The sequence below is a fragment of the Pipistrellus kuhlii genome, unplaced genomic scaffold, assembly GCF_014108245.1.
Source record: "Pipistrellus kuhlii isolate mPipKuh1 unplaced genomic scaffold, mPipKuh1.p scaffold_m20_p_1, whole genome shotgun sequence".
Taxonomy (NCBI): domain Eukaryota; kingdom Metazoa; phylum Chordata; class Mammalia; order Chiroptera; family Vespertilionidae; genus Pipistrellus; species Pipistrellus kuhlii.
In genome coordinates this window covers 110,334,419-110,346,684 of record NW_023425404.1, presented here as the reverse complement: position 1 = coordinate 110,346,684, position 12,266 = coordinate 110,334,419, and the positions used below count along the sequence as shown (strand labels likewise).

The 12,266-nt window shown below is 41.3% G+C and overlaps 1 non-coding gene across 1 annotated transcript; it reads left to right on the top strand.

Moving 5' to 3' along the window:
- The first annotated feature begins 86 nt into the window (after positions 1–86).
- On the top strand, positions 87–218 carry LOC118710628. Its single transcript, XR_004985463.1, has one exon. It is a non-coding gene; the product is annotated as a small nucleolar RNA SNORA51 (small nucleolar RNA).
- The last annotated feature ends 12,048 nt before the right edge of the window (positions 219–12,266 follow it).

Sequence of the window (12,266 nt, the reverse complement as noted above, 5' to 3'; positions counted from 1 at the left end):
CTTAAAAATTTGTGAAGATAAGTAATTGAAGTCATACATGACCACCAGAAGCCTACCAAAATAACTTTTAAAATATTCAGACTTAGGGCCTCCTGGTGCTTATCACAGGCTGTGTGCTTACACTGACTGTACAGAAATAGGAGGCAGAGTAAACCTACCCCATATACACCTCAGCTCAGGCTCTTTGTCTGGTCTGAATTGTGAATGGGGAGACACTGAAAAAAAATATTCAGACTTAAAAACTAGATAAAAGAGAAGTTTGTTCCTTTATGAAATCTGCTTCTCCTATACAGGGTTGAATGAGTTTTGTGATGGCAGAAAACTGATAAGGCCCAAGAGGGAACTTCATCTACTTTCTACAGTTCTGAACAAAATTCTCAGGCCCTTGTCTATTATATTTGTATTTAGGAGCAGCAGAGTTCTGATGAAAAATTGGATGAAAAAATAGATTTAAAGGATAAAAAGTCTATATAAGAACAGAGGACCCAGTTACTGATTTTACCATCGCATTTTTATCTTTGCCACTTTTTATTTTTTTTTTTTTTTTTTTTTTTTTTAGTAGCAGACATGAAAGAGGATAGTAGAGTAAAATAGAGAAAGCAAAATCTGAATTTCAGTTATTCCACTTGAAAAAATAAGGCACTTTGCTGCACCTCAAACTTAGTTATTCAGTTGTTCTATCAGTAAACTAGTTTCTTGTTCTTGACCCTTGTTTCTTATTATTTCCTTTTTCCAGAGGCTTGCTATTCAAGGCCACGAGGCCCAAATTAACTTATTTTTTTTTCTTTGTCACCCCTGTAGTGACAGCTGACAGGATCCAAATAACTGATCTATAGACTTGCCAGGTGCTTTTGATGGGGCTGCACAAGAATGTTGCCTAACAGGGATGATGGTGACTCAACATGGTCTGAAGACCTGAGTTCACAAGATAGAACAAGGTAGCTAACTGGTTGTATTAGTAAAAGCTGAAAGACATAGAAAAAGAAGAAGGAAGTCAGGAGTAAGTATGATGTGAGTGAGAAGAAAACGTGTAAGAGCAAGTCATGGGGAAATATGTTTAGAATAGACTGAGTAAAAAGTAAAGTAAATGGTCAAAAGTGGCAAACCGATAAGCACAGGAGGAAATGGATACTTGTTATGGTGGCTCCTGTGTTAGGCAGCCCTGACGCCTGCTGCCCAGGGTGTGCCCACCACTCCATGTCAGATACAAAGCTGTCCTGCTAACACTGTGAGGCCACCTCCTCACATTTCATGAATGATGGGAAGATCTGCACCCAAACAAAACACTGTCAAATGTGGTTGAAATGTCAATATATTATTACAGTTCAAATGTTCCAAAGCTCTTAAATTTCCTTTTATGATATACGAGAGGCTCAGTGCACAAAATTCGTGCACTGGTATAAGGGTTTGTCCATCAGCCTAGCCTGCATCCTCTCCAATCTGGGACCTTTCGGAAGATGTGGGATTGGGCCTGAACTGGCAACTATCACTGAGTAAACCTGGAAAAAATAGGTATTTATGAAAGCTATGCAAAAACAATCCAGCTGTCATACTGAGAATACCAGTGCCCATGTCACTGACCATCGTGGCCCCAGTCACTCCCTTATTATTTGCCAATCCTTTAGAGACCATGAGAAGTTTTCTCTCAACCCTCAATCCTTTCTTTCTATATACATACTGGTTGAAGTTAAATTCATTTGATATTAATTATGCATACTCTTTATGGGGCTCAGGGAAACAATTTCTAACTAGATTGATTTTCAACAAGATATAGAAAGTATAATCCTATATAATAAAGAGGTGATATGCAAATTGACCATCATGCTCTCACACAAGATGGCCACCCCCATGTGGTCATGAGATGGCTTCTGTAAGATGGCAGGCAGGGGAGGACAGTTGGCAATCAGGCCAGCAGGGGAGGGAAGTTAAGGGTGACCAGGTCAGGAGGGGATGGAGGGCAGTTGGAGAAACCAGTCCTGCAGGGGAGGGCAGGTAAGGGCTATCAGGCCATCAGGGGAGGCAGTTGGGGGCAACAAGGCCTGCGGGGGGAGGGCAGTTAGGGGTAACCAGGCTTGCAGGAGAGGGCAGTTGGGGGTTACCAAGCCTGCAGGGGACAGAAGTTGGGTGGACTGAGCCTTCAAGGGAAGGTAGTTGTGGGTGACCAGGCCAGCCGGGGAGGGCAGTTGGGGGCAACTGGGCTGTCAGGGGAGCAGTCAGGTGGATGAAGCAGTAACTGTTGTTAATTCATTGATCAAATATTTACTCTGTGTATATGTGATTCAAGGAACAGAAAATAGAAAATTTCCTCATAAAGCTTTAATATACTGGCAGAGAAAGACAAATATTAAGCAATTAAAGATATGCATTTATACACTTGTGTATACTTACACAAGGAATTGCTTAATTGCAGTTTAAGAGGTGCTCTGAAAGGAATGCCTAGCATGCCCCAAGTTCTTGTAGCTGAGAAGTAGTAAGCTGTGGACTTGGAGGGAGAGCATGAAACCCTCTGAGGAGCTGCTGTTTGAACTGAGCTCTGAAAGCTGCCCTAGCAGCAGCTTCTGTCCATCTGACCAGAACTTTAGACATATGGGAAAACTGAGTCACTGGAGGCTAGTAGTAGAAATAATTCACTCCACTGCCAAATTTTAATTTAAGTAGCAATGGCAGGTTTTCATATTTTTAATAAATCTTCTACAGATAAACATCAGATTATGCACATACACAAATTTATGTGTATGTACTACCCTTATATTATTCTAGTTATGACGTACCCCTTATAAAAGATTAAGCAGGTTTCAAAGAATTCATCGTATAAACAAAATTTTACAGATGTGGAATACTTCACTTCCTTTTTTGAATAATTGGTTATTATGTAGGCTTTCTTGTGCCCTTACTTCTTCCCTGAATATTTTGGGGAAGTATGTGCTCATTGGAATTTATGTCATACAGTGTGTGGCAACACTTAATTAAAATTCTCCTCCTGTTTTGGATTTAACACATTTGGGTGTTGTCATCCCCATATAAGAGGTATTTTGAGATTGATTTATTACATTAACTGGACAAAACAGGAAACATTACTCACAATGCAGAAACTTTGTTGGTAATCTATACTAATAAAAGGATAATATTCTAATTAGACTGGGAGACCTTTTGGACATTCTTCCAGACAAAGCCATGGCGGTGGGGCTAAGGCAGAGGTGGTTAGGGGCAATCAAGCCAGGAGAGGAGGGGAATTGAGGGTGATCAGGCCAGTGGAGGGGGCCAATTGGGGGTGAGTAGGTCAGGAGGAGGGGGCAGTTGGGAGTGAGCAGGCTGGCTGGGGGTGGGGGGGCAGTTGGTGGTGATAAGGCCAGCAGGGGGACAGTAGGGGGCAAGCAGGCCAGTAGGCAAAGTGGTTAGGGGTGTTTGGGCAGTGAGGTAAGAGAGCGGTTAGGAGCCAAAGGTCCTGGATTGCAAAAAGGATGTTCCTGTGGGATCGGACTGATGTCAGATATCCCTTGAGGGGTCCCAGATTGGAGAGAGTGCAGGCTGGACTGAGGGACATCCCACCCCCCAGTGCACAAATTTTGTGCATCAGGCCACTAGTTATATGCCCTAATAAAAGATAAAGATGCAAATTGACCATATCTTCATGGCACCCACCAGCCAATCAAGAGTGAGTATGCAAATTCATCCCACAACATGGTGGGTTAGTTTGCATGCACAGGCACCAAGCGGCTGGAGGCGTGATGCAGGTGTTCTGCACCACCCCAGCCGCTCCAGGCCTCTGGGCAGCATGGGAAAGTGAAAAAGGCAGCTCCGGGCTGGAGCAAAGGCAGTGCTGGCAGCCAGGGGAAAGAAGGCCCATTTTTGCATGAATCTTCATGCATCGGGCCTCTAGTTTATAATAAATCCTTGCTCTGAGGTATAAGTAAAAGCTTTTTTTTAAAAAAAAATACAATTCAAACAAGAAATTTGAACATATGCCTCCTTTCAAAGTTTGACAGTATGTTTCACACTTTATCTTGGCTACCCTTGTCCCATTTAAATTAATAATTGATAATATTTTGAATGTATTTGGGTCCCTTAATTGATGCCTAATAAAAAGCTTGTTGTGGGAACATATTGATCTTTGCAAACATTTCCTGGCTACATGTACATCTTTTCTTTAGAAAACATTCCTTTCCTTCCTTCCTTCCTTCCTTCCTTCCTTCCTTCCTTCCTTCCTTCCTTCCTTCCTTCCTTCCTTCCTTCCTTCCTTTCTTCCTTCCTCTATTACTATGTGTCCTTATCCCTCCATTGGTTCCCCACCCCTGCTCATGCCCTCACCCCCCTCATGTCTTTGTTCATTGATTATGCTAATATGCATGCATGTAAGTCCTTTGGTTGATTTTCAAGATGATGCTACAAAAAGTGATTTCCGAACCTTTTTACTAGTATTTGCCTGCTTAGAAATTGATCACTATAATTTTTATTGTGTTGCTTTTTTTAGAAAAAGGGTAGTTCTGATGATCCAACCATAGTATCACATTTTTATTGTTGACCCTTGAAAAGCATGGGGGTTATAGAATTTGTCAGATTTAATTTAATCATATTTATGCGCAGATCGAAGAGTTAGATTATGATCGATTGGGGTGGATGGGGAGTTATCAGCAGAAAGAAGTCCTAATCCCAAAGACCACCTTGTCAGGTGACCTGCAGAGCAGTAGCATCACTGCAGGAAAGGAAAAGGATTTGAATCAAGGGCAGACACAAAATTTCCAATGCCTCACTTGGATGAAAAACTCAAGTGGAATTGAATCTTTCAAAATTATTTCAGTTTGGGGAATCTGAATCTCTCTGTGTTGCCCTTGTTTATCTCCCCATGTCTGGGTGCTATAGCGATGTTCGCAAGACAATGCTGCACTCAGCTGTGCAGTTTAGCCCTTTTATTGGAAAGCTAGGTTCTGAAAACACCTGGAAAATGCCAAAAATTGACTCCATGGGAGTGTAAGTTGGGATACTTTCTTTGAATTTAGGGTTATGTGATGCCCCCGCCTTTATATGGATTTTTTTTTTTTGAAAGTCTGAGACATTTTTGCTAATCTGAAGGGAGTGGTGATGAGTAGAGATTCTGCATTCTGTTGAATGTGGGTCATCTTCACATTTCTAAGGTGTACAGGTTTGAACAGCAATATGTCTGATCTTCCATGCACATTTCTCTTACACTCACACATTTTCAAGGGACAGAGACCTTTAGTCTAACCTTCCAGCATCAGAAAGACATGATTGTCTTGTCTTATAGATTAGAAGACCAGGGTCCGAGAAAATTGGCAAATTAGTCATAATCAAATGGCAGGCAATTTGAAAGGGGAATAAACCCCCAGCTTCTCCATCTCTTACCACTGTGCCTCTCCATTCATATGCAGGTTTTCTTTTTAAAAAAATATATTTTATTGATTTTTTACAGAGAGAAGGGTGAGGGATAGAGAGCTAGAAACATCTATGAGAGAGAAACATCGACCAGCCGCCTCCTGCACACCTCCTCCTGCCCTGGGGATGTGCCCGCAACCAATGTACATGCCCTTGACCCAAATTGAAACTGGGACCTTTCAGTCTGCAGACTGACACTCTATCCACTGAGCCAAACTGGTTTTGGCACATGCTGGTTTTCTTGATGGACGCTCACTCTATGTAAAAGTGGAGAAGGAGAAGGAGCACATACCTGGTTGCTTTTCTTGTTCTTTTCATGTCCTGGTGCTGGTTCTGCTGTCCAGCTGTGAGCCCTGAGGAAAGTGATGCCAGGCCGTGGCCCGGCTTTGATCACCCAAACCACAGCAATGACACTTTGAGTAGCAGAGATATTGATGGTGTCCAGACTCTCATGTCACCCAAGTCAGGAAGCCAGTATCTCTTTCCTTTAAGGTTCTGCAACTGCAATTTAAGATAAAAGGAGAACAGTGTCTTCAGAGTGCTGATAGGAAGTCAGACTACGTTCTCTCCCACGTCCAGCCCTTTCTTGTCCCGAAAAGACTTAGAAGGGTGAATTAGCTGCTCTCTGCTCTACACTGAAACCACCCTTTGTTTGGGTAGTTAGACTGCCTCAGGACTTCTACCCAGGTTATTTTTCAGTGTCAGTTTTCAACAAGCATTTTTAAAAGACGCCTCTTGTGTTCCTCACTAGTGATGCCAGCAGGGTTCAGCCTTGGACTGTAAGATAAATTTGTGACATGCGATGACATCACCTTTTTCCCATGTGCGCGGTGCTGTTTTCTCCTTCCCTTCCTTTCCATCCCATCCCGTCAGTTTCCTGTTTTTGTTTTTCTTTATTAAGAATGTACTGGTTCTCTACTTTAAAACATAATGCATTCTAACTGGAAACACTCAGAAGAGCACAGAGAGAGAAAAAACATAAACTGACTCTCAGAAATTCTTGATGTTGATGTGCATCCTTGTAGGGAATTTACACATATGCATATATTTTTAAAAATTGGAATAGACGATTTTATGTACCCTTTCCTCATTTAATATTGCATAATGAAAATTCTTTCATCATTAAATAATTTAATAAATATTTATCATGTTAAGAAATTATTCATTGTCTTCTTTTTTGAACATTTAGATTATTTTCCTTCTAAAATAATGCAGTAAATATTTTCATATTGTTATTTCCTTAAGTTAAATTCCTCAAAATGAAATTGCTGGAACAAAAAAGAACATGTACTAGTAATTTTAAAGATTTTAATAAATATTGTTAATTTGTCACTCAGTAACATTTATCAATTTAGAAACCTCTACCATTAGTGGATTGTTCTGTTATATACTTTATTTCTCATTGCTAATGAGGTTGAACATTTTCTTAGCATGCTTATTGGCCATTTGCAGTTTATTTCCCCCACCTGGATTTCCTGGTTTTCCTTTACCACCACCCCCTTGGGGTATTCAGCATTTGGGCATGAATTTTTAAAACTTTCTATGTACTAGTATACAGCTAAGTTACCTTCCAGAAAGTTTCTACTGATTTATATTCCCAGCAACAATTTATCATCAAGCCCTTTCTGACATTGAATGGCATTGTTTGTTTTTATTTTCATTTTCATGAGGACACCTTTCAGTTACAGGAACTGCTCTGTGTCTGCTGCATATTGATGCCATGATTTTTACATATACAATTGCTTCATGTTAGAGCCTAATAGACAGTAACTGAAAGAAGAGAGAGGGAGGGAGGGAGGGAGGGAGGGAGGGAGGGAGGGAGAGAGAGAGAGAGAGAGAGAGAGAGAGAGAGAGAGAGAGAGAGAGAGAGAGAGAGAGAGAGAGAGAGAATTGGAAGGATATATTGGAGACTGTGCCTAATAGTGTTTAAGACTGCTAGATGAGATGAAGTACACATAGAAAGGAAAATGAAGAGAGAAATGGAGTTCAAAAGAGGATAGTTGAGTAGAAAATCAGGCTACCATAACACAGTAGCACAGACTGAGTGGCTTAAACCACAGGATTTTTTTTTTTTTTTTTCTCACAGCCCTGGTATCTAGAAATCCAAGATCCGGGTGAGAGCAAGGTTGTTTTTTTCTGAGGCTTCTCTCCTCGGCTAGTAAATGACCATCTTCCTCCTATCTCCACATTGTCTTCCCTGATGTCTCAAATTCCTTATCTTAAAATGACACCTGTTGATATTGCATTAGGGGCCATCCTCATGACCTTGTTTTAACTTAATTACCTCCTTCAAGAGACTATCTCCAAATACAGTCAGATTCTGAGGTACTGGGGTTATAAATTTTGGGGGTGGCATGAAGTTCAGCCAAACACAAATGAAAAAAAAAAAATCAGTATTTGTGGGCTGATAGACACAGTGAGTTCTCTCTAACACGGACGGGACTGAGTTTAGAGAGCTTTAAGAATGGACTGATCTAACCGGTTTGGCTCAGTGGATAGAGCATTAGCCTGCAGACTGAAAGGTCCCAGGTTCGATTCCGGTCAAGGGCATGTATCTTGGTTGTGGGCACATCCACAGTAGGTGCACAGGAAGGCAGCTGATCAGTGTTTCTAACTTTCTATCCTTCTCTTTTCCTCTCTGTAAAAAAAAAAAAAAAAAAAAAAAGTCAATAAAATATATATATATTTAAATGGAGTGACTATCTAAGTGCCCAAGGAAGACATTTGAAAAAAGAAGAAACTAGGGACCATAGAAATGAAGCCATTGGCTCAAAGTCACACAGCAAGTTAGTTACAGAGATAGGACAGAAGCCTAGGATTTGCTTTAATTCTCGGTTTTCTCATTGCACTTCGCTGCTTCAGAAAGCTTAGCTGTTCCTCTGAGTCTTTCCTCTTCTGACTTCAACCACTGGCAGTGATACTGAGTCAAGAAATCCACTGCTGCATGCTCTAAATCACTGTTGCTGAATTATGTTCTACAGAAGTTTGTTTTCCAAGGCATCCCACCTACAGGCACCTGTCCTCTTCCAGCAGTTGCAGTCAGAGTAGCAGGATCAATATCATTTTAGGCTCACTCTGAAGTTACCACCTGCACTACTGGAAGATCTGGGTTTATATATTAATACAATATGGAGCTAAGGCTCATTCTTGACTTACGTCTTCACCCTTTCTTCACCTCCAAATCCTCTCTAGAATATCCCCGTTCTACCTCCATGTATACCTGTTTATGGTCACAGTTCAGCTTACATTTTCTGCATTACATTCTATTTCTATCTCTTTGTTGTAAGTTCTAGAAGCTTCCAAGATGTGAGGGACTGAATAACTGGTAGGTCATATCTTTACCTGGTATTGTGTAGCCACAAACTAGTGTTTACCGGTGCAGAAATTCAGTTCTTAATTTCCCCAAAATGATATGGCTTATTTTCAACTTTTTATATCTATCCCTCTTTGATACAGAGAAATACTATACAGAGTCAGAACCACATAGTACTTAATAAGCAAACACAGCAACTTAGTAAAGAAATAGAACATCCATTTGTGTCAACACTGATGATAAGCTATCATTGTCTAAGCATCTTCTCGCTTCAATCAGATTGTTTCCAGGATACTGAATGGTTGACTGGCCATTAACTAGTAGAGATGGCTTATTATGGTGGGAGATGCTGAAGAAAATAGTTCTTGTTTTGGTTGGCAGAAGACCTGGACCACCATTACCCAAGTATTTTCACCAAATTGTTGGAAGGAGCTACCTAAGTCCTATGCCTGGGTTTCTTCATCTATTTAGGGGAGATAAGATTTCTCTTTTATGCCTGCTCTTTATACTCTGTTTATAACAACCTTAACACAGTGCTTTGCTCATAGTAGGTGCTTAATAAATGGCAACAGAGACTATGCTTGTCCTCTGTGGGGGATGCCCTTGACAACTGTTATAAAAGACAACTTGGTTCCATTTATCTTCGATGGGACTATTGAATGGCCATTAACAAAAGATTAGTGAAAACCCATGCCCCCAACAAGAACAGATTAAATATTAATTGTGCACTAATTGGGTATAATGAGCTAACACAAAAGCATGTTAAGACTTTTGGGTATTTGGATAAGGAAAGGATCTGGACAGAGCAAATTATAGGTATATTTTAAATATTTAGGTGTTTATGCAATAAGTTATGATTAAATTGATATAGAAAGCTGGGATGTTTTTACATCTTATGATTTGTAAATTACCATTTAGAATATTAATACCAGAAGTAGAAAAGTAGTGGTACATGGTGACCTTTAAAAATGCATAGCTAATGGAATCACTGGTGGTTAAACACTAATAGACTGGATTATATGAAAGTGACACAAGAGGGCAGCTGTGTACTGTTTCTGAATATCTTTTGTCATAATATATTAGGTTAAATTTCAATATGTGAGTAATCAGTATGATAGGACATTGTCTTTCATAAACTTACTATATACATGTAATAAAATTATTTTAGTTAGAAACAAGTTAGTTATAACACACAGTCCTTATTGGCAAATAAAGGTTGACCAGTAATGACACAATAAAACCAACTGATTAGCTATAGTTTCTACATTTACACAGAACATTTGACTGATCTGTAGGTGAGGTAGGAGAATGGATGGGGATGCTCATAAATCAAGGGATATTCTGGTCCCCACGGAAAACACAAATGTTGGAATGAAACATATGTTCTATGCACCAGAGCTTAGCAATTCTGTGGGATTAGACAGGAATGTCCCAAATCTTGTGTTTTCACATGAAACATGGAAGATACTGCTGGTTGTCACTTTGAACTTATAGCAAGTAAACATCCTGCACGATACCTGGATTCTCCTGCAAGAGCAGTGATGTGATCTCTGCACCTGCCTCATCTCAGAGGGGTGAAGGGTGGGGCATCACACAGGTCCTCGTCACCAGGATAATTTCCTGAGCCAGAGATCCCGACTATGCCTAAAATGTTGCATGTCTGAATTACATCCAGTTTAAGGAGCTTGTACAGTTGCATGAGAGAAGGTGTATCTTGGCACAGATCAGGAATGAGCTGTAATTAATCTCCTGTGCTTCAACAAAAGTGACATTGATTTTGGACGGACACATCTGCTTTGTATATGGACAGTTACAAAACATAGAGCCTTATCCAAAGTGAGCATAGATAGATAATTGTTATTTCATTCATTTCAATAATGAGCTTCTATGAATTATCTACATGTAGTGAGATCCAGTTCATGATGGGTGCAAGGAACTCATGCAGGATTTTCTGACAAGAATTGAGTCAATCAATCATGGAGGAGGTGGGGTGAAATATGCTTTAAAAACCTTGGTTATGGGAAGCAGTAAGTCTCCAGAGAGCATGTACTTTGGCCTTGGAGTCAGTAGATTGTGTTCAGTGCATGCTGGCTTGATAAACTCATAAAAATACCAGTGGAGCCTGGGAGAAGACACAAGAGATACTGGTGCACTCCATGTGTAACTTCATGGTGAGAAAGCCAGAGGTTTTTCAAGATGGCATCAGAGTAGGTACATATTACATCCATCTTGCCCCCAGGACCAAACTGGGAATATAACTAAATTAAAGAACAATCACTCTAAATAACCACCTAAAGACAAACTGAAATGACTATTATAACCAAGGATTTACAGAAGAAACCACATTGAGACTGGTAAGAAGGGTAGAGACCAGAAAAGGGCTGCCCCCCCTCCCACAGGCAGTGGCTAAGGCTCTGCTGTGTGTGTGTGTGACGGGGGGGTTCCCCCTGAGAAGCATGGGGTCTAAATCTCAGGCTCGGCTCCCCAGCTCAGAGCACCAGAGATGAGAAGAGACACCCACATAACATCCACCTGGAAAAAGAAGCAGGGTTTCTGTCCTCTGAGGAGAGATGGAGTCTGGAGACACAGTAACCCCTTTAAAGGGTTAATTCACAAAATTTCCGTTGCAGTCACTCACCCTAAGCTCTAGTAACAAGAGGGCAAGAGTCACCTGAGGAGAGTCTGGGGTTTGAGGCTCTGAGTAAAAGGCTGGGAAACAGTCACCAGGATCCCTGTACTGAGTAACTCTCTGACACTACAGTAGCCATCTTTCTTGGAAAGAACATTCCCCTTTGAGCTACATCAGCCTGGGGGAAAGTACTTATCCTTCTTTCTGAAATCCCTCTTGCCACACCCTATGGATCTTAAGCCCTGCTGAGGAGTCAATGGAATAGGCTGAATTTAGAAGTTTGGGCAGATTCAGGGGGGTTCAGTGACAGGTTTTGGGATGGGGCCATACCTCACACTTTCCTGTGAACCTGACTAGTGCTTTGCCACAGAATCATAGGAGATTCTACTGAACTACCCTCCCAGCTTCTGGCAGACCCAGTCTCTGGGCTTCATAGGATCTGCCTGCATGACTATTAGGGGCTCCACCTTGCTGAAGTCAGGGAAAGGGCTAGTACTCAGTCATTTGGCTTTGGGGCAGAAAATAACCTTCTGATTGGCATCTGAGCCTCCTGGGAAATCCATTAGCCCCCATCCTTCTGATTCTGCCAGAAGTTCTTTCAGTGACTGAGCCTCACACTCAGCTGGAAGGTGGAGGCAAACAGGCAGATCCCAGAGTGCCTTGAGACATGTGCTGACCAGCCTGCAGGCCTGGTGCTGGTAAAAGCGACCTTGGAGTTCAGCTTGGTTCTTCCCAGTGTGCAGTTAAACCGCAGAGGTAGCCACAAGTGTGGATCACTTGTAGCGTCAAACTGATTGCTGAGGGCCAGGCATAGACAGCATGTGACATTGGCCTATATCAGAGTCCTTTCCAAGAGACCTAGACACACCAAGTGGTCAACTTCAGGTAACCAACAACAAACTTCACAGAAAGCACATCTAAAAGGAGATTGCA